This window comes from Oncorhynchus clarkii, chromosome 12 (assembly GCF_045791955.1).
Source record: "Oncorhynchus clarkii lewisi isolate Uvic-CL-2024 chromosome 12, UVic_Ocla_1.0, whole genome shotgun sequence".
NCBI lineage: Eukaryota > Metazoa > Chordata > Actinopteri > Salmoniformes > Salmonidae > Oncorhynchus > Oncorhynchus clarkii.
In genome coordinates this window covers 13615280-13637111 of record NC_092158.1, presented here as the reverse complement: position 1 = coordinate 13637111, position 21832 = coordinate 13615280, and positions in this window count along the sequence as shown.

Here is a 21832-nt window from a genome sequence, read left to right as displayed (position 1 = left end):
TCATTCCAAACGTCGTAAATTGTTGGTTATCTGCACAAACCCAGTCTTCACTATGAATCATCCATACATCAATTGTCTCAATCATTTATTTATTAACTAACTAAATAATCACAGAAATGCACACACAAACAGAGTAGATATGGTTACAAGGAAATGATAGGGGATGTGCCCTAGTGGGCTAAACCGGCATGGCAGCTTGGTAGACAAAAGAGAAGTGGGTGTAGACTGAGAAAGGTGGGAATTACGCAAATGAATCACTACACACTTGATAATTCTAACAATTGAAATGCTAATCCTTTGCACATGAACGCTCACTCATTCGGAAATAATTGCAATCAATATATATCTTTACGCTCAGTGTGTCGGCGTGATCTCTGTTGGAAAGTTTGTTTATGTTGGAGAGTTTGTATGCCCTCTCTCTCTGCCGTGGTTAGAATAGATAGTTCAAAGTAACATTCAGCAATGATGTTATAGAATAGATGTTTCGCCGGTTGTCGGTCCTCGCATTCACGGATACATAATTTCTAGCTGCAGAGTAGTAATTAGTATCGAAGACTAGCTCTTATTCTGTCGGATCGATAGTCTCAGAGTCTGACCACGTGGTATGAATAAAATATTCAGCATTCTACTCAAACCTTAACTCCCTCTGTGATGAGGTACTGGTCTGAAACCTTAGCCCTCTCGTGGTAATCGAGGTAATCTGGTCTGAAGGGAATTCCTCCCGGTGGGGGTTATATTCGCAACAGTAGAAATGGGCTGTCCCATGACGCCAAATCAATGTCTGTGCTCATGGGGCGAGCCAATGATTTAGTTAAACTCCAAAGGGAATTGGAGTTTCCTTCATTAAACAGTTTAAAATCACATTTCATAATTTCACAAATAGTTTCATCTTTACTCATTCATTTTATACAAAAATTAGATGCAACCCTCACAACTGAGACTCTTGTATAAACAGAGTTATGGTAATGTGGCTGTATTGTCTCTCATGAGTTTCACAAAATTGTACAAAACGGATCCGTTCGTGGCTACTTCACCAACCGTTTATACATTCTCCAGAACATGAATATTGTTCAATCCTCATGTTCTGTGATGTGGAAGAAGTTCCTTTGTTCTATGAAAACTCATTCTCTCTTATACTCTGGCCACGAGGAGAGAACTCCTCAATGAATTTATGACCTGCCTAATAGAGCCTGTTGGTAGGGGGTGAGAGAGAGAGGGGGATGGTGCAGAGAGAGGGGGATGGTACTCTCTATCCCCAAAGAGGGCAACGTCATGACAGTACAAAATAGTAGGAACACCTCTTGACTGGGTGAATCCAGGTGAAAGCTATGATCCCTTATTGATGTCACTTGTTAAATCCACTTCAGTCAGTGTAGATGAAGGGATAGACATGGATTGTGTTCCGTTCAGAGGGAGACTGTGTCAAGAACTGCAATTCTGCTGGGTTTTTCACTCTAAACAGTTTCCCGTGTATATCAAGAATGGTCCACCACCCAAAGGATTTCCAGCCAACTTGACACAACTGTGGGAAGCATTGGAGTCAACACTGGCCAGCATCCATGTGGAACGCTTTCGACACCTTGTAGAGTCCATGCCCCGACAAATTGAAGCTGTTCGGGGGGGAAAAAGGGGGTGAAACTGAATATTAGGAAGGTGTTCCTACTGTTTTGAACACTCAGTGAATGTTTTACTTGATAAATATTGTACAATGGTGTTTTATAAACATCAATACAGCTCTAACTATTACAGTGTAATTGCAGTACAGTATAAAACAGTGGGTCAACTGTAATGTGTTTCCCAGTGGATGAGATGAGCAGAGCAGCGTTGTGCTGAAGCAGAGTGTCTCTTTCTCTTCCAAATGAAGGAAGCTCTATTTCTAACTAAGCCTTAGGCTCACTGTCGCTAATGCATTCTGTTTTGATTTAACTGAATTACATCATACAGTGGGGAGAACAAGTATTTGATATACTGCTGATTTTGCAGGTTTTCCTCCTTACAAAGCACGTAGAGGTCTGTAATTTTTATCATAGGTACACTTCAACTGTGAGAGACGGAATCTAAAACAAAAATCCAGAAAATCACATTGTATGGTTTTTAAGTAATGAATTTGCATTTTATTGCATGACATAAGTATTTGATACATCAGAAAAGCAGAACTTAATATTTGGTACAGAAATCTTTGTTTGCATTTAAAGATATCATACGCTTCCTGTAATTCTTGACCAGGTTTGCACACACTGCAGCAGATAATTTGGCCCACTCCTCCATACAGACCTTCTCCAGATCCTTCAGGTTTCGGGGCTGTCGCTGGGCAATACGGACTTTCAGCTCACTACAAAGATGTTCTATTGGGTTCAGGTCTGGAGACTGGCTAGGCCACTCCAGGACCTTGAGATGCTTCTTATGGAGCCACTCCTTAGTTGCCCTGGCTGTGTGTTTCGGGTCGTTGTCATGCTGGAAGACCCAGCCACGACCCATCTTCAATACTCTTACTGGGGGAAGGAGGTTGTTGGCTAAGATCTCGCGATACATGGCCCCATCCATCCTCCCCTCAATACGGTGCAGTCGTCCTGTCCCCATTGCAGAAAAGCATCCCCAAAGAATTATGTTTCCACCTCCATGCTTCACGGTTGGGATGGTGTTCTTGGGGTTGTACTCATCCTTCTTCTTCCTCCAGACACGGCGAGTGGAGTTTAGACCAAAAAGCTCTATTTTTGTTTCATCAGACCACATGACCTTCTCCCATTCCTCCTCTGGATCATCCAGATGGTCATTGGCAAACTTCAGACGGGCCTGGACATGCGCTGGCTTGAGCAGGGGGACCTTGCATGCGCTGCAGGATTTTAATCCATGACGGCGTAGTGTGTTACTAATGGTTTTCTTTGAGACTGTGGTCCCAGCTCTCTTCAGGTCATTGACCAGGTCCTGTCTTGTAGTTATAGGCTGATCCCTCACCTTCCTCATGATCATTGATGCCCCACGAGGTGAGATCTTGCATGGAGCCCCAGACCGAGGGTGATTGACTGTCACCTTGAACTTCTTCCATTTTCTAATAATTGCGCCAACAGGTGTTGCCTTCTCACCAAGCTGCTTGCCTATTGTCCTGTAGCCCATCCCAGCCTTGTGCAGGTCTACAATTTTATCCCTGATGTCCTTACACGGCTCTCTGGTCTTGGCCATAGTGGGGAGATTGGAGTCTGTTTGATTGAGTGTGTGGACAGGTGTCTTTTATACGGGTAACGAGTTCAAACAGGTGCAGTTAATACAGGTAATGAGTGTAGAACAGGTGGGCTTCTTAAAGAAAAACTAACAGGTCTGTTAGAGACGGAATTCTTACTGGTTGGTAGGTGATCAAATACTTATGTAATGCAATAAAATACAAATGAATTACTTAAAAATCATACAATGTGATTTTCTGGATTTTTTAGATTTCGTCTCTCACAGTTGAAGTGTCCCTGTGATAAAAAATTACAGACATGCTTTGTAAGTAGGAAAACCTGCAAAATCGGCAGTGTATCAAATACTTGTTCTCCCCACTGTATTTCCAGTTGGTTCCACCGTGTTTTGTGGTGTCAGCCTGACTTCACTAATGCCCCATCTTGTCCTACATGAAGTATGTCTTGATGTCATTATTATTATAATATTGATTATTTAATCATTATTTATCATTGTTAATTTAATGTCTCCCTGTCTCCCAAACATTGTTTTCTTCTGTGGGTCTCTTTGTTGTGCTGTGGTGAAAACATAGTTTTCTTCTGTGGGTCTCTTTGCCCTAACTTACTCATGTCTCATCACTCACAAATGTATGTAGTTCTGTCCTTGAGCTGTTCTTGTCTATTGATGTTCTGTATTATGTTTCATGTTTTGTGTGGACCCCAGGAAGAGTAGCTGCTGCTTTTGCAACAGCTAATTTGGGATGCCAATAAAATACCAAATACCACACACAGGTTTACCATACCGTGACAGGTGTGTGTGTGCGTGTGTGTGCATGCGTGTCCATGCATGTATTATCACGCATGTTTGCGTGTGTGTTTGAGGATCATGGCCTAGTTCTGCCCAGATCCCTAGAGTTTCCTACTGTGTGTGTGGGGTAGAGAAGGGGACCTGTGTGAGGCTATGCTGGCCAGATGGTCTGGCTGACAGAGACTCTTCTGGAGCTACCTCTTCCTCCTCCTCTTCGTCACTCCTTGCTGTTGTCACATCTCGTTATCTCTCCTTGTTGTCACGTCTCTTTATCTCTCCTTGTTGTTGTCACGTCTCTTTATCTCTCCTTGTTGTCACATCTCTTTATCTCTCCTTGTTGTCACATCTCATTATCTCTCCTTGTTGCTGTCACATCTCTTTATCTCTCCTTCTTCAGTCTCTCACTCTCTCTCCTTCTTCAGTCTCTCAATCTCTCTCCTTCTTCAGTCTCTCATCCTCTCTCCTTCTTCACTCTCACTCTCTCTCCTTCTTCAGTCTCTCATCCTCTCTCCTTCTTCACTCTCACTCTCTCTCCTTCTTCAGTCTCTCATCCTCTCCTTCTTCAGTCTCTCACTCTCTCTCCTTCTTCAGTCTCTCACCCTCTCCTTCTTCAGTCTCTCATCCTCTCTCCTTCTTCAGTCTCTCACCCTCTCTCCTTCTTCAGTCTCTCATCCTCTCCTTCTTCAGTCTCTCATCCTCTCTCCTTCTTCAGTCTCTCACCCTCTCTCCTTCTTCAGTCTCTCACCCTCTTCTTCTTCAGTCTCACCCTCTCCCTCCTTCTTCAGTCTCTCACTCTCTCTCCTTCTTCAGTCTCTCATCCTCTCTCCTACTTCAGTCTCTCACCCTCTCCTTCTTCAGTCTCACCCTCTCTCTCCTTTTTCAGTCTCTCACTCTCTCTCCTTCTCCAGTCTCTCATCCTCTCCTTCTTCAGTCTCTCACCCTCTCTCCTTCTTCAGTCTCTCACCCTCTCTCCTTCTTCAGTCTCTCATCCTCTCCTTCTTCAGTCTCTCATCCTCTCCTTCTTCAGTCTCTCACCCTCTCTCCTTCTTCAGTCTCTCATCCTCTCCTTCTTCAGTCTCTCATCCTCTCTCCTTCTTCAGTCTCTCACCCTCTCTCCTTCTTCAGTCTCTTATCCTCTCCTTCTTCAGTCTCTCATCCTCTCTCCTTCTTCAGTCTCTCACTCTCTCTCCTTCTTCAGTCTCTCACCCTCTCCTTCTTCACTCTCTCACGCTCTCTCCTTCTTCAGTCTCTCACCCTCTCCTTCTTCAGTCTCTCACCCTCTCCTTCTTTAGTCTCTCATCCTCTCTTCTTCAGTCTCTCATCCTCTCCTTCTTCAGTCTCTCACCCTCTCCTTCTTCAGTCTCTCACTCTCTCTCCTTCTTCAGTCTCTCACCCTCTCCTTCTTCAGTCTCTCACGCTCTCTCCTTCTTCAGTCTCTCATCCTCTCTTCTTTAGTCTCCCATCCTCTCCTTCTTCAGTCTCTCACCCTCTCTTCTTCAGTCTCTCACCCTCTCCTTCTTCAGTCTCTCATCCCCTCCTTCTTCAGTCTCTCATCCTCTCCTTCTTCAGTCTCTCACCCTCTCTCCTTCTTCAGTCTCTCATCCTCTCCTTCTTCAGTCTCTCATCCTCTCTCCTTCTTCAGTCTCTCACCCTCTCCTTCTTCAGTCTCTCACCCTCTCTCCTTCTTCAGTCTCTCACCCTCTCCTTCTTCAGTCTCTCATCCTCTCTCTTTCTTCAGTCTCTCACCCTCTCTCCTTCTTCAGTCTCTCACCCTCTCCTTCTTCAGTCTCTCATCCTCTCCTTCTTCAGTCTCTCATCCTCTCCTTCTTCAGTCTATCATCCTCTCTCCTTCTTCAGTCTCTCACTCTCTCTCCTTCTTCAGTCTCTCACCCTCTCCTTCTTCAGTCTCTCACTCTCTCTCCTTCTTCAGTCTCTCACCCTCTCCTTCTTCAGTCTCTCACGCTCTCTCCTTCTTCAGTCTCTCATCCTCTCTTCTTCAGTCTCTCATCCTCTCTTCTTCAGTCTCTCACCCTCTCCTTCTTCAGTCTCTCATCCTCTCCTTCTTCAGTCTCTCATCCTCTCCTTCTTCAGTCTCTCACCCTCTCTCCTTCTTCAGTCTCTCATCCTGTCCTTCTTCAGTCTCTCATCCTCTCTCCTTCTTCAGTCTCTCACTCTCTCTCCTTCTTCATTCTCTCACTCTCTCTCCTTCTTCAGTCTCTCATCCTCTCCTTCTTCAGTCTCTCACCCTCTCTTTCTTCAGTCTCTCACCCTCTCTCCTTCTTCAGTCTCTCACCCTCTCCTTCTTCAGTCTCTCATCCTCTCTCCTTCTTCAGTCTCTCACCCTCTCTCCTTCTTCAGTCTCTCACCCTCTCTCCTTCTTCAGTCTCTCACCCTCTCTCCTTCTTCAGTCTCTCATCCTCTCCTTCTTCAGTCTATCAACCTCTCCTTCTTCAGTCTCTCATCCTCTCCTTCTTCAGTCTCTCATCCTCTCTCCTTCTTCAGTCTCTGACTCTCTCTCCTTCTTCAGTCTCTCATCCTCTCTCATTCTTCAGTCTCTGACTCTCTCTCCTTCTTCAGTCTCTTATCCTCTCCTTCTTCAGTCTCTCATCCTCTCCTTCTTCAGTCTCTCATCCTCTCCTTCTTCAGTCTCTCATCCTCTCCTTCTTCAGTCTCTCATCCTCTACTTCCGTCTTAATCTTTCCCCCTCTGTCTATCTTTCTCTCTCCCTCTGTCCAATCCCACTTCACCTACTCCTCCACAGTCTTTACATGACTCTCTTCGTTTCAATCTATCCTTCATTACTAAATCTACTCGCTTTTCTTCTTCTCTTTTATCTCCATCCCCATCTCTGTTCCTTTCTTTCTTTCACATGGTTCTGTTGTTCCTCCCTCGTTCTCTCTCTTCTCTCTGTTCCCTCTCTCCCTGTGGAGCAGACAGAGGTTGTTCTTCATTAGAATGTGCGGCAGCCAGGCATACAGACCATGTCCTTGAGGATGTGGTGTGTGTGTGTGTGTGTGTGTGTGTGTGTGTGTGTGTGTGTGTGTGTGTGTGTGTGTGTGTGTGTGTGTGTGTGTGTGTGTGTGTGTGTGTGTGAGCAGTAGGCAGGGGGAGGGATACAGAGCAGCTGTTCTGTTCTCTAGAAGGATTCTTCTCTCTGTCAAATGCATCAAAACACTGACTAGACCAGTCTGAGCTGTCTGTCTGCTTGTCTGCCTGTCTGCCTGTCTGTCTGCTTGTCTGTCTGTCTGCTTGTCTGTCTGCCTGTCTGCTTTCAAGGACAACTCATATACAACTCATTTATTCATTCCATTACATCTAGAGTACATTGTGTTGTGCTCATGCATTTTGAAGTGTCATTACATGCAGTTTGTTTGGAAGAGAGGGACTATCTGTTCCATCTACTGTATTTCATTAGAGACACTTCTTTTTTGTTATACTTGTTGATATTGAATACTGCATTGTTGGGAAGGGCTTGTTGCAAGTTAAGCATTTCACTGTTCTTGTGCATGTGGCAAATAAAACTCAAAACTTGAAAGTAATTAATTCATTGACTCTTTCACTCATTCACTCACAAACTCACTCACTTAGACTTTCACTCATTCAATCACTCACTTGTTAATATATTCTCATTCTAGTGATGTACTGGGCCATACGCACTACCCTCTGTAGCGCCTTACAGTCAGATGTCGAGCAGTTGCCATACCAGGCGGTGATGCAACCGTTCAGGATGCTCTTGATGGTGCAGCTGTAGAACTTTTTAAGGATCTGGCGACCCATGCCAAATATTTTCAGTCTCCTGACGGGGAAAAGGTTTTGTCGTGCCCTCTTCACGACTGTCTCGTGAAGAGGTGTGTTTGGACCATGATAGTTCGTTGGTGATGTGGACACCATGGAACTTGACACTCTCGACCCGCTCCACTACAGCCCCGTTGATGTTAATGGGGGCCTGTTCGGCCCGCCTTTTCCTGAAGTCCACGATCAGCTCCTTTGTCTTGTTCACGTTGAGGGAGAGGTTGTTGTCCTGGCACCACACTACCAGTTCTCTGACCTCCTCCCTATAGGCTGTCTCATCGTTGTTGGTGATCAGGCCTTACACTGTTGTGTCGTCAGCAAACTTAATGATGGTGTTGGATTCGTATTTTGCCACGCATTCGAGGGTGAACAGGGAGTACAGGAGGGGACCAAGCACGCACCCCTGAGGAGCCCCCGAGGATCAGCGTGGCAGATGTGTTGTTACCTACCTTTAGCACCTGGAGGCGGCCCGTCAGGAAGTCCAGGATCCAGTTGCAGAGGGAGGTGTTTAGTCCCAGAGTCCTTAGCCTAGTGATGAGCTTTGAGGGCACTATGGTGTTGAACGCTGAGCTGTAGTCAATGAACAGCATTCTTAAAACTTCTTCTGTATCTGTGTCCCTTCCACGGGATGGTTTAGCTAATGTAGGCTAATGCGATTAGCATGAGGTTGTAAGTAACAAGAACATTTCCCAGGACATAGACATATCTGATATTGGCAGAAAGCTTAAATTCTTGTTATTAATCTAATTGCACTGTCCTATTTACAGTAGCTATTACTTTGAAAGAATACCATGCTATTGTTTGAGGACAGTGCACAATTTTGAGCATGAAAAGTTATTACTAAACAAATTAGGCACATTGGGCAGTCTTGATACAACATTTTTAACAGAAATTCAATGGTTCCTTGAATCAGTCTAAAACTTTGCACGTACACTGCTGCCATCTAGTGGCCCAAATATAAATTGCACCTGGCCTGGAATAATACATTATGGCCTTTCTTTTGCATTTCAAAGATGTTGGTACAAAGAAAAATACAAAAGAATGGTTGTTTTTTTCTTTGTATTATCTTTTACCAGATCTATTGTGTTATATTCTCCTACATTATTTACACATTTCCACAAACTTCAAAGTGTTTCCTTTCAAATGGTACCAAGAATATGCATATCCTTGCTTCAGGGCCTGAGGCAGTTAGATTTGGGTATGTAATTTTAGGTGAAAATTTAAAAAAAGGTGTGTATCCCTATCCTTATCTAAGTTATTCTGTAACCAGCTGTGTACAGAACAGCTGAGCTCTGAGAGAGTGTTATGGCAGACAACTTATCTACGTTATTCTGTAACCAGCTGTGGTTAACAACACAACACATCAACTAGCTATGCTTCAGATATGACATGTCCCAGGAACAGTTACGTCTTTCAGTGAAATGTTCCGGTAAACGCTAGGACTCCAGTCTATCTCCCCTTTTCTCTTTTCACAACTGTGGGATAATCACACACTTCATGTTTTTATTAGCTTTGCGCCCGTAGCCTGGGTACCATCACTGGCAATGACACAGAGTACAAGGAGTGGAATGTTAGCTAAACAGACTGGTCCCCCCCAGGCTAACAGTACAGTAACAGTCCTATAAATTACTTAAGTGGCTTTATAAACTGGGTGGTTCAAACCCTGAATGCTGATTGGCTGAAAGCCGTGATATATCAGACCGTATACCACAGATGTATGTTTACTGTTCTAATTCTATTGGTATTCTGTTTATAATAGCAATAAGGCACCTCAGGGGTTTGCTGTCAATACAAATATTTTATTTTATTTGGGGCGGCAGGGTAGCCTAGTAGTTAGAGCGTTGGACTAGTAACCGGAAGGTTGCAAAGTTCAAATCCCCGAGCTGACAAGGTACAAATCTGTCGTTCTGCCCCTGAACAGGCTGTTCCTAGGTCGTCATTGAAAATAAGAATTTGTTCTTAACTGACTTGCCTAGTTAAATAAAGGTAAAAAAAATAATTAAATACACAGTACCACAGCTGTATCCAGGCACTCTGCGTTGCAGCTAAGAACAGCCCTTAGCTGTGGTCTTCCACATTTAACCAAACCCCTCTGATTCAGAGAGGTGCGGTAGGTTGCCTTAATCAATGTCCAGTTGTTGTTGGGGGTTAACTGCCTTGCTCAAGGGCAGAACTAGAACCACCAGAACTAGAACCACCAAAATAGAACAACCAGAACTAGAACCACCAGAACTAGAACCACCAGAACTGGAATTACCAGAACTAGAACCACCAGAACTAGACCCACCAGAACTAGAATTACCAGAACTGGAATTACCAGAACTAAAACCACCAGAACTAGAACAACCAGAACTAGAATTACCAGAACTGGAATTACCAGAACTAGAACCACCAGAACTAGAACCACCAGAACTAGAATTACCAGAACTGGAATTACCAGAACTAGAACCACCAGAACTAGAACAACCAGAACTAGAATTACCAGGCCAATACCAAAGTCACTAGTAGAATCAGATTTTGATTTAGTCTGACTCAGTGTTGCAGCTCTTGTGATGTTTCCAGTGATTCACTAAGGCTGGGATTTGATTTGATTGGAAGGGATTCAGTAGGAAGTGGACTGAAGTGGATGTAAAGGACTCAGTCCCTAACCGTCTCTAACAGCCCGCTTTCTCTAACAGTCTCTAACAGTCCCCTCTCTCTAACGGTCTCAGGCCGTTTCTAACAGTCTCCAAAAGTCACCGTTCTCTAACAGTCTCTAACAGTCCCCTCTTTCTAACAGTCTCTAACCATCTCTAACAGTCCCCTCTCTATAACAGTCTCTAACAGTCTCTAACAGTCCCCTCTCTATAACAGTCTCTAACAGTCCCCTCTTTCTAACAGTTCTAACCATCTCTAACAGTCCCCTCTCTCTAACAGTCTCTAACAGTCCCCTCTTTCTAACAGTTCTAACCATCTCTAACAGTCCCCTCTCTCTAACAGTCTCTAACAGTCCCCTCTTTCTAACAGTCTCTAACAGTCCCCTCTCTCTAACATTCTCTAACCACCTCTAACAGTCCCCTCTCTCTAACAGCCTCTAACAGTCCCCTCTTTCTAACAGCCTCTAACAGCCCCCTCTCTCTAACAGTCTCTAACAGTCCCCTCTTTCTAACAGTCTCTAACAGTCCCCTCTTTCTAACAGCCCCTAACAGTCCCCTCTTTCTAACAGTCTCTAACCATCTCTAACAGCCTCTAACAGTCCCATCTTTCTAACAGCCTCTAACAGTCCCCTCTTTCTAACAGTCTCTAACCATCTCTAACAGTCTCTAACAGTCCCCTCTTTCTAACAGTCTCTAACAGTCCACTCTTTCTAACAGTCTCTAACAGTCCACTCTCTCGAACAGTCTCTAACAGTCCACTCTCTCGAACAGCCTCTAACAGCCTTTAACAGTCCTCTCTCTAACAGCCTCTAACAGTCTCTAACAGCCTCTAACAGTCTCTAACAGTCCCCTCTCTCTAACAGTCTCTAACAGTCCCCTCTTTCTAACAGTCTCTAACAGTCCCCTCTTTCTAACAGTCTCTAACAGTCCCCTCTTTCTAACAGTCTCTAACAGTCCCCTCTCTCTAACAGCCTCTAACAGCCTCTAACAGTCCTCTCTCTAACAGCCCTCTCTCTCTAGCAGTCTGTAACAGACTTTAACAGTCTCTAACAGTCTCTGTATAGTTAGCTACACACACAGACTAGCTCCCCTCTCCGTGACTCAACTCAGCTCACCCACACACACTGTCTATGTCACTACCGCCACCACAAGTGGAACGAACATTTTAACAGGCTTGTTATTCCTTCTTGGTTGGGATATGGGATTTCTATTATAATTGGTTGTGTTCTGACGAATGGCAGACAGGATAACACTGCTGGTTTCCAGCCTTCTAGAAACGCCTCAGTGCTGCTCTGCTCTTCTTCCCCCTTTGGCCAGGAAGCTATGACTCCTCTCAGAGCCTGTGTGAAGCTATGACTCCTCTCAGAGCCTGTGTGAAGTTATGACTCCTCTCAGAGCCTGTGTGAAGCTATGACTCCTCTCAGAGCCTGTGTGAAGCTATGACTCCTCTCAGAGCCTGTGTAAAGCTATGACTCCTCTCAGAGCCTGTGTGAAGCTATGACTCCTCTCAGAGCCTGTGTGAAGCTATGACTCCTCTCAGAGCCTGTGTGAAGCTATGACTCCTCTCAGAGCCTGGGTGAAGCTATGACTCCTCTCAGAGCCTGTGTGAAGCTATGACTCCTCTCAGAGCCTGTGTGAAGCTATGACTCCTCTCAGAGCCTGTGTGAAGCTATGACTCCTCTCAGAGCCTGTGTGAAGCTATGACTCCTCTCAGAGCCTGTGTGAAGCTATGACTCCTCTCAGAGCCTGTGTGAAGCTATTACTCCTCTCAGAGCCTGGGTAAAGCTATGACTCCTCTCAGAGCCTGTGTGAAGCTATGACTCCTCTCAGAGCCTGTGTGAAGCTATGACTCCTCTCAGAGCCTGTGTGAAGCTATCAAATCAAATCAAATTTATTTATATAGCCCTTCGTACATCAGCTGATATCTCAAAGTGCTGTACAGAAACCCAGCCTAAAACCCCAAACAGCAAGCAATGCAGGTGTAGAAGCACGGTGGCTAGGAAAAACTCCCTAGAAAGGCCAAAACCTAGGAAGAAACCTAGAGAGGAACCAGGCTATGTGGGGTGGCCAGTCCTCTTCTGGCTGTGCCGGGTGGAGATTATAACAAAACATGGTCAAGATGTTCAAATGTTCATAGATGACCAGCATGGTCGAATAATAATAAGGCAGAATAGTTGAAACTGGAGCAGCAGCACAGTCAGGTGGACTGGGGACAGCAAGGAGTCATCATGTCAGGTATTCCTGGGGCATGGTCCTAGGGCTCAGGTCCTCCGAGAGAGAGAAAGAAAGAGAGAATTAGAGAGAGCATATGTGGGATGGCCAGTCCTCTTCTGGCTGTGCCGGGTGGAGATTATAACAGAACATGGCCAAGATGTTCAAATGTTCATAAATGACCAGCATGGTCGAATAATAATAAGGCAGAACAGTTGAAACTGGAGCAGCAGCACAGCCAGGTGGACTGGGGACAGCAAGGAGTCATCATGTCAGGTAGTCCTGGGGCATGGTCCTAGGGCTCAGGTCCTCCGAGAGAGAGAAAGAGAGAAGGAGAGAATTAGAGAACGCACACTTAGATTCACACAGGACACCGAATAGGACAGGAGAAGTACTCCAGATATAACAAACTGACCCTAGCCCCCCGTAGTAAACTGCAGTAAACTACTGCAGCATAAATACTGGAGGCTGAGACAGGAGGGGTCAGGAGACACTGTGGCCCACTCCGAGGACACCCCCGGACAGGGCCAAACAGGAAGGATATGACTCCTCTCAGAGCCTGGATGAAGCTATGACTCCTCTCAGAGCCTGTGTGAAGCTATGACTCCTCTCAGAGCCTGGGTGAAGCTATGACTCCTCTCAGAGCCTGTGTGAAGCTATGACTCCTCTCAGAGCCTGGGTGAAGCTATGACTCCTCTCAGAGCCTGTGTGAAGCTATGACTCCTCTCAGAGCCTGTGTGAAGCTATGACTCCTCTCAGAGCCTGGGTGAAGCTATGACTCCTCTCAGAGCCTGGGTGAAGCTATGACTCCTCTCAGAGCCTGTGTGAAGCTATGACTCCTCTCAGAGCCTGGGTGAAGCTATGACTCTTCTCAGACACACACACTGAGCCTCTGCTTAGTAATGATAGTAATCGGACTACTATTATTGTCTCCTTGTGTTGGAGCAGAATTCCAGCTCTGCATATAATCACACCAAATCAGCAAATCTTGCATTTTAACAACTTCATATTTGATTCAGATGAATGATTCAAATAAAATCAAATTATGTTGGTCATTTACAGCATACAGTAGAAGTCAGAAGTTTACATACACGTTGGAGTCATTAAAACTCGTTTTTCAACCCCTCCACAAATTTCTATAGTTTTGGCAAAACTATAGTTTTGGCAAGTCGGTTAGGACATCTACTTTGTGCATGACACAAGTCATTTTTCCAACAATTGTTTACAGACAGATTATTTCACTTGAAGTTCACTGTATCACAATTCCAGTGGGTCAGAAGTTTACATACACTAAGTTGACTGTGCCTTTAAACAGCTTGGAAAATTCCAGACAATTATGTCATGACTTTAGAAGCTTCTGATAGGCTAATTTACATAATTTGATTCAATTGGAGGTGTACCTGTGGATGTGTTTCAAGGCCTACCTTCAAACTCAGTTCCTCTTTGCTTGACATCATGGGAAATAAAAAATCTAAAAATTGTAGACCTCCACAAGTCTGGTTCACCTTTGGGAGCAATTTCCAAACATCTGAAGGTACCACGTTCATCTGTACAAACAATAGTACGCAAGTATAAACACCATGGGACCACGCAGCCATCATACCGCTCAGGAAGGAGACGCATTCTGTCTCCTAGAGATGAACGTACTTCAGTGCGAAAAGTGCAAATCAATTACAGAATAACAGCAAAGGATCTTGTGAAGATGCTGGTGGAAACAGGTACCAATATATCTATATCCACAGTAAAAGGAGTTCTATATCGACATAACCTGAAAGGCAGCACAGCAAGGAAGAAGCCACTGCTCCAAAACAGCCATAAAAAAGCCAGACTACGGTTTGCAACTGCACATGGGGACAAAGATCGTACTTTTTGGAGAAATTTCCTCTGGTCTGATGAAACAAAAATAGAACTGTTTGGCCATAATGACCATCCAAACCAAACCGTTATGTTTGGAGGAAAAATGGGGAGGCTTGCAAGCCGAAGAACACCATCCCAACCGTGAAGCACGGGGGTGGCAGCATCATGTTGTGGGGGTGCTTTGCTGCAGGAGGGACTGGTGCACTTCACAAAATAGATGGCATCACGAAGGAAGAAAATGATGTGGATATATTGAAGCAACATCTCAAGACATCAGTCAGGAAGTTAAAGCTTGGTCACCAATGGTCTTCCAAATGAACAATGACCCCAAGCATACTTCCAAAGTTGTGGCAAAATGGCTTAAGGACAACAAAGTCAAGGTATTGGAGTGGCCATCACAAAGCTCTGACCTCAATTCTATAGATATTTTGTGGGCAGAACTGAAAAAGCATGTGCGAGCAAGGAGGCCTAGAAACCTGACACAGCTCTGTCAGGAGGAATGGGACAAAATTCACCCAACTTATTGTGGGAAGCTTGTGGAAGGTTACCTGAAATGTTTGACCCAAGTTAAATAATTTAAAGGCAATGCTACCAAATACTATTTGAGTGCAAGTAAACTTCTTATCCACTGGGAATGTGATGAAAGAAATCAAAGCAGAAATAAATAAATAATTCTCTCAACTATTATTCTGACATTTCACATTCTTAAAATAAAGTGTTGATCCTAACTGACCTAAGACAGGAACTGTTTACTAGGATTAGATGTCAGGATTTGCGAGAAAAAAACTGAGTGTAAATGTATTTGGGTAAGGTGTATGTAATCTTCCAACTTCAACTGTACGTATGAGATGAGTAATGAAAAATGTATCAATACTATTAAAGTGACTAGTGTTCCATTATTAAAGTGGACAGTGATTTCATGTCTATGTGTATAGGGCAGCAACCTCTAAGGTGCTAGTGATGGCTACTTAACAGTCTGATGGCCTTGAGATAGAAGCTGTTTTTCAGTCTCTCAGTCCCAGCTTTGATGCACCTGTACTGACCTCGCCATCTGCATGATAAAGGGATGAACAGTCAGTGACCTGGTTGTTGTCCTTGATGATCTTTTTGGCCTTCTTGTGGCATCGGATGCTGTAGATGTCCTGGAGGGCAGGAGGGCCCCCGGTGATGCAGTGGGCAGACCGCACCACCCTTTGGAGAGCCCTGTGGTTATGGGCGGTGCAGTTGCCATGCGGTGATACAGCCCAACAGGATGCTCTCAATTGTGCAGCTGGGTTTTAGGGTTTTAGGTGCCAAACTAAAATGATTCAGCCTCTTTAGATTGAAGAGGCGCTGTTCCGCCTTCTTCAAAACACTGTCTGGTTGGGTGGGCCATTTTAGATCTTCCGTGATGTGTACACCGAGGAACTTGAAGCTTTCCACCTTCTCCACTGCAGTCCCTGTAAGCTGTCTCGTCATTATTGGTAATCAGACCTACTACTGTTGTGACGTCTGCAATCTTGATGATTAAGTTGGAGGCGTGCATGGCCACTCAGTCATGGGTGAACAGGGAGTACAGGAGGGGGCTGAGCACACACCCTTGTGGGGCCCCTGTGTTGAGGATCAGCGAAGTGGAGGTGTTGTTTCCTACCTTCACCACCTTGGGGCGGCCCGTCAGGAAATTCAGGACCCAGTTGCACAGGGCGGGGTTCAGACCCAGGGTCCGAGCTTAATGATGAGTTTTGGGGGTACTATGGTGTTGAATGCTGAGCTATAGTCAATGAACAGAATATAGAATGATAGATGCTTTTGAATGATATTTGATTTAGAATGATAGGTGATTCAGAATTATATTTGATTCAGATTCTATCACCAGGACTTTGAGATACACAGCAGCACTGGTTGCTTACTCTGAAACGGACAACTTTTTTCTAGCATTTCAAAATATACTTTAAAGGGCTTTATGCTTTCAAAGCTGTTAACCAGAGTTTCTGGGGGGGCATGTTCTCTGTGTATCGAAGCTGTTAACCAGGGTTTCTGGGGGGGGCATGTTCTCTGTGTATCGAAGCTGTTAACCAGGGTTTCTATGGGGCATGTTCTCTGTGTATCGAAGCTGTTAACCAGGGTTTCTGGGGGGACATGTTCTCTGTGTATCGAAGCTGTTAACCAGGGTTTCTGGGGGGACATGTTCTCTGTGTATCGAAGCTGTTAACCAGGGTTTCTGGGGGGGGCATGTTCTCTGTGTATCGAAGCTGTTAACCAGGGTTTTTGGGGGGGCATGTTCTCTGTGTATCGAAGCTGTTAACCAGGGTTTCTGGGGGGACATGTTCTCTGTGTATCGAAGCTGTTAACCAGGGTTTCTGGGGGGACATGTTCTCTGTGTATCGAAGCTGTTAACCAGGGTTTCTGGGGGGGACATGTTCTCTGTGTATCGAAGCTGTTAACCAGGGTTTCTGGGGGGGACATGTTCTTTGTACCACACATGGATTTATATGTGAATCCATGTGTACGTCCTGTGTTATTCTCTTCCGTGCCCCCCCCACCCCCCCCCCCACCCCACCCGCTACTACCCATCCAAGCATGTTGTGACACAGTGGACGGCCGTTGTCTTGTTCACTAAGCTGCTGCTGGACTATGCGGTAGAGACAGGGTGTGTGTGTGTGTGTGTGTGTGTGTGTGTGTGTGTGTGTGTGTGTGTGTGTGTGTGTGTGTGTGTTAAGGCTGTGGTATGTTGGGGTGTAAGACACCACATCTCCAGGTCCCCTCCTGTCCCAGAGGATCTATTCCCCTGTCCCTTATCATTAGGCACACATCCCATCACATCAGCCCAACACAGCGTAGCATTAGAGCAGAGCAGCGTGTCAGAGTGCAGAGCACACAATCACACAGCCCTGGCCCTAGCCCAACGCTTCAGCCCTCAACAGGCCCCGCCTACACTTCAGCCCTCAAAAGGCCCTGCCTACGTTTAAACCCTCCACAGGCCCTGCCTACGTTTAAACCCTCCACAGGCCCTGCCTACGTTGAAGCCCTCCACAGGCCCTGCCTACGTTGAAGCCCTCCACAGGCCCTGCCTACGTTGAAGCCCTCCATAGCCCTGCCTACGTTGAAACCCTCCACAGGCGCTGCCTACGTTTAAACCCTCCACAGGCCCTGCCTACGTTGAAGCCCTCCACAGGCCCTGCCTATACTAGAAGGGAGGAAGAGAAAGGAAAGGAGGGAGAGAGGGAATGAGAATCAGAGGACAGAAGGAGGGAGGAAAGGACAAGTGAGCGAGGGGATGAAAGACTCAGCATGAAGTACTGACAGGAAGAGAGACAGGAAGAGAAGAGAGAGGTGCGAAAGAGATGGTGTGAAATAACGATTTGGAATGGAGCAGGCTAAGGAGGGTCATGGCTAGGCTGGGTCCATGGGTTAGAGGCTAGACCAGTAGACTTTTAATCTGCGGTTGAGCTAGTGTCCAGGCTTGGGCCTGGGTTAGACAAGCCTCCAGACAAGCTTGTTTGTGGAACAGAGCCGAGGTTACAGCGCTGCGAGGGAAGGAAGCAAAGGAACAGACTCATTGGACCCAAATGGTTTTGACATTGAGACGTGAATGAACTGGTGTAAGTGTTTTGTGACCTCATCAGAGTCTATCTTAGACCTCTTTTTTTAAATGCGGTTTTCATTAAAGAAAGAGACTACTGGTGGGACGGAGCTTTCGGGCCAGTAACCAAAATGTTGCTGGATCGAATCCCGAATCTGACAAGGGAAAAATCTGTCGTTCTGCCCCTATTCCCTGGGCGTCGATGACGTGGATGTTGAATAAGGCAGCATCCCCCCTCACCGCTTTGATTCAGAGGGGTTGGGTTAAATGCGGAAGACACATTTAATTTGAATGCATGCATTCATTTCTACAACTAACTAGATATCCCCTCTCTTTCCCTATTTCCCTACTAAAATCCATTAGCTGATGTGTCCATGTAACTGTTGAATTGTTGGGAGCACTTCCTGTCTTTATTTTTATACATTAAAGAAAAATAAATTCTAAAATGTTTAGCATGGAATAGTTATTTTGAAGAGAGGAGTCAGGTTAAGTTTAGTATCATTAAGAACAGTCTCATGTTCTCTGAGCCGACAGTTCTTAAGGATGGATTAAGAACTGTCTTTAAACACTCTGGGCCAATTGCAACCATGGATGAGCCACCAGTTTATTGCCAACTGATCTCTCGTTAAACCATCAATACGCGCTGAAACCACCTGCACTGCTGATCTCAATTGCAACCAGCATTGGCCAGCAATTTACCACAATCTAACTCAGATGTTGAGGTTATCTTTATTCTTGATGGCAGCCAACATTTTTCAAGACTATTTCGTCCCTCTGGTTGGTATTATCCTTGGAACAACCCCTTACAATAAAATATTGCAGTCAGAGTGCAGTATAACTGCAGTTAGAGTGGAGTATAACTGTAATACCGTGTGCTGCAAATACTGTATTCTTATCGGCAGACTCAACAGCCTTGGTTTCTCTAGTGACTGCCTCACCTGGTTCACTAACTACTTCTCAGATAGAGTTCAGTGTGTCAAATCGGAGGGCCTGTTGTCCGGACATCTGTCAGTCTCTATGGGGGTGCCACAGGGATCAATTCTCGGGCCGACTCTTTTCTCTGTATATATATCCAAGATCACTGATGTGATCTTCCTGTCTAGGTTGGCACACCCCCTTGGGTTGTGCCGTGGCAGAGATCTTTGTGGGCTATACTCAGCCTTGTCTCAGGATGGTAAGTTGGTGGTTGAAGATATCCCTCTAGTGGTGTGGGGGACTGTGCTTTGGCAAAGTGGGTGGGGTTATATCCTTCCTGTTTGTCCCTGTGCGGGGTTATCATCGGATGGGACCACAGTGTCTCCTGACCCCTCCTGTCTCAGCATTCCGTATTTATGCTGCAGTAGTTTATGTGTCGGGGGGCCAGGGTCAGTTTATTATATCTGGAGAACTTTTCCTGTCTTATCCGGTGTCCTGTGTGAATTTAAGTATGCTCTCTCTAATTCTCTCTTTCTCTCATTCTTTCTCTCTCCCGGAGGACCTGAGCCCTAGGACCATGCCTCAGGACTACCTGGCATGATGACTCCTTGCTGTCCCCAGTCCACCTGGCCGTGCTGCTTCTCCAGTTTCAACTGTTCTGCCTGCTGCTATGGAACCCTGACCTGTTCACCGGATGTGCTACCTGTCCCAGACCTGCTGTTTTCAACTCTCTAGAGACAGCAAGAGTGGTAGAGATACTCTTAATGATCGGCTATGAAAAGCCAACTGACATTTACTCCTGAGGTGCTGACTTGCTGCACCCTCAATAACTACTGTGATTATTATTATTTGACCATGCTGGTCATTTATGAACATTTGAACATCTTGGCCATGTTCTGTTATAATCTCCACCCACCACAGCCAGAAGAGGACTGGCCACCCCTCATAGCCTGGTTCATCTCTAGGTTTCTTCCTAGGTTTTGGCCTTTCTATGGAGTTTTTCCTAGGCACCGGGCTTCTACACCTGCATTGCTTGCTGTTTGGGGTTTTAGGCTGGGTTTCTGTACAGCACTTTGAGATATCAGCTGATGTAAGAAGGGCTATAGAAATACAGTTGATTTGATGTCGCTCTTGCTGCTGGTGATTCTTTGATCCACCTCTACGCAGACAACACTCCTTCCGTGGCCTCCAACTGCTCTTAAATGCTAGTAAAACTAAATGCATGCTCTTAAACCGATCGCTGCCCGCACCCGCCCGCCCGACTAGCATCACTACTCTGGACGGTTCTGACTTAGAATATGTGGACAACTATAAATACCAAGGTGTCTGACTAGACTGTAAACTCTCCTTCCAGACTCACATTAAGCATCTCCAATCCAAAGTTAAATCTAGAATTGGCTTCCTATTTTGCAACAACGCCTCCTCTCATGCTGCCAAACATACCCTCGTAAAACTGACTATCCTACCAATCCTTGACTTCGGCGATGTCATTTACAAATTAGTCTCCAACACTCTACTCGGCAAATTGGATGCAGTCTATCACAGTGCCATCTGTTTTGTCACCAAAGCCCCATATACTACCCACCACTGCAACCTGTATGCTCTCGTTGGCTGGTCATATTCGTTGCCAAACCCACTGGCTCCAGTTCATCTATAAGTCTTTGCAAGGTATTGCTACGCCTTATCTCTGCTCACTGGTCACCATGGCAATACTCACCCATAGTACATGCTCCTGCAGGTATATTTCACTGGTCATCCCCAAAGCCAACACTTCCTTTCCTTCCAGTTCTCCACTGCCAATGACTGGAACGAAATGCAAAAGTCACTAAAGTTGGAGACTTATATCTCCCTCTGCTGCTTACCGATCACTGCAGCTGTACACAGCCCATCTGTAAATAGCCCATCCAACCAACTACCTACCTCATCCCCATATTTGTTTTAGTTTTTCTGCTCTGTTGCACACCAGTATTTCTACTTGCAGATCCTCATCTGCACATATGTCACTCCAGTGTAAATTGCTAAATTGTAATTACTTTGCCACTATTGGCCTATTTATTGCCTTACCTCCTTATTTCATTTGCACACACTGTATATAGATTTTTCTATTGTGTTATTGACTGTATGTTTGTTTATCCCATGTGTAACTCTGTGTCGTTGTTTTTGTTGCACTGCTTAATTTATCTTGGCCAGGTCGCAGTTGTAAATGAGAACTTGTTCTCAACTGGCCAACCTGGTTAAATAAAGGTGAAATTAAAAAATGTTTTAAAAAATGAAGTCCAAAATAACAGTTTTTTTGCTGCAGTAGTTTTGCTGTGTAACTGCAGTTACAGTACAATATAAATACAGTTTATTCTGCAATTACTGCGCCAAAATACCGCAGTTACTGCACTTTTACTGCAATTTCAAAACTGCAACATTTTTTTGTAAGGGAACTTAGTCCTATTTTATGAGCAGACTAAGGGCGACGTTATCTATTTGAAAATCGTTTCATACAACTGAAATAAAGTATTTCCTCGTTTACTGTGGCAATTTACCCAACACGTTATATGAATGGAAAACCAATGTTAATGGTGTTGCCTACTTGTATTATTTTATTAACAATTTTTTATATAAAATTTTCCAATGTGGTCATTTCTTATCAAGATTGTGGCAAAAATATCCCTGGACAGTCCATATTTGAAATGTTTAACTAAATCAAGTAAATAGTGATTGAGTTATTTAAACTTTTTTTTAAATCAAATTAAAATGGGGTCTAAAGTTATTTATAATGGAATGTATTATATTATTTAGCCTTTTAAGTGAAACATTTGAATGAAATATAGGCCTACTACTTCTCGATTCTGATTTGAATACAGTGTTTTTACCTTGGTCTTTACTTATCTCTTCAATATGACTG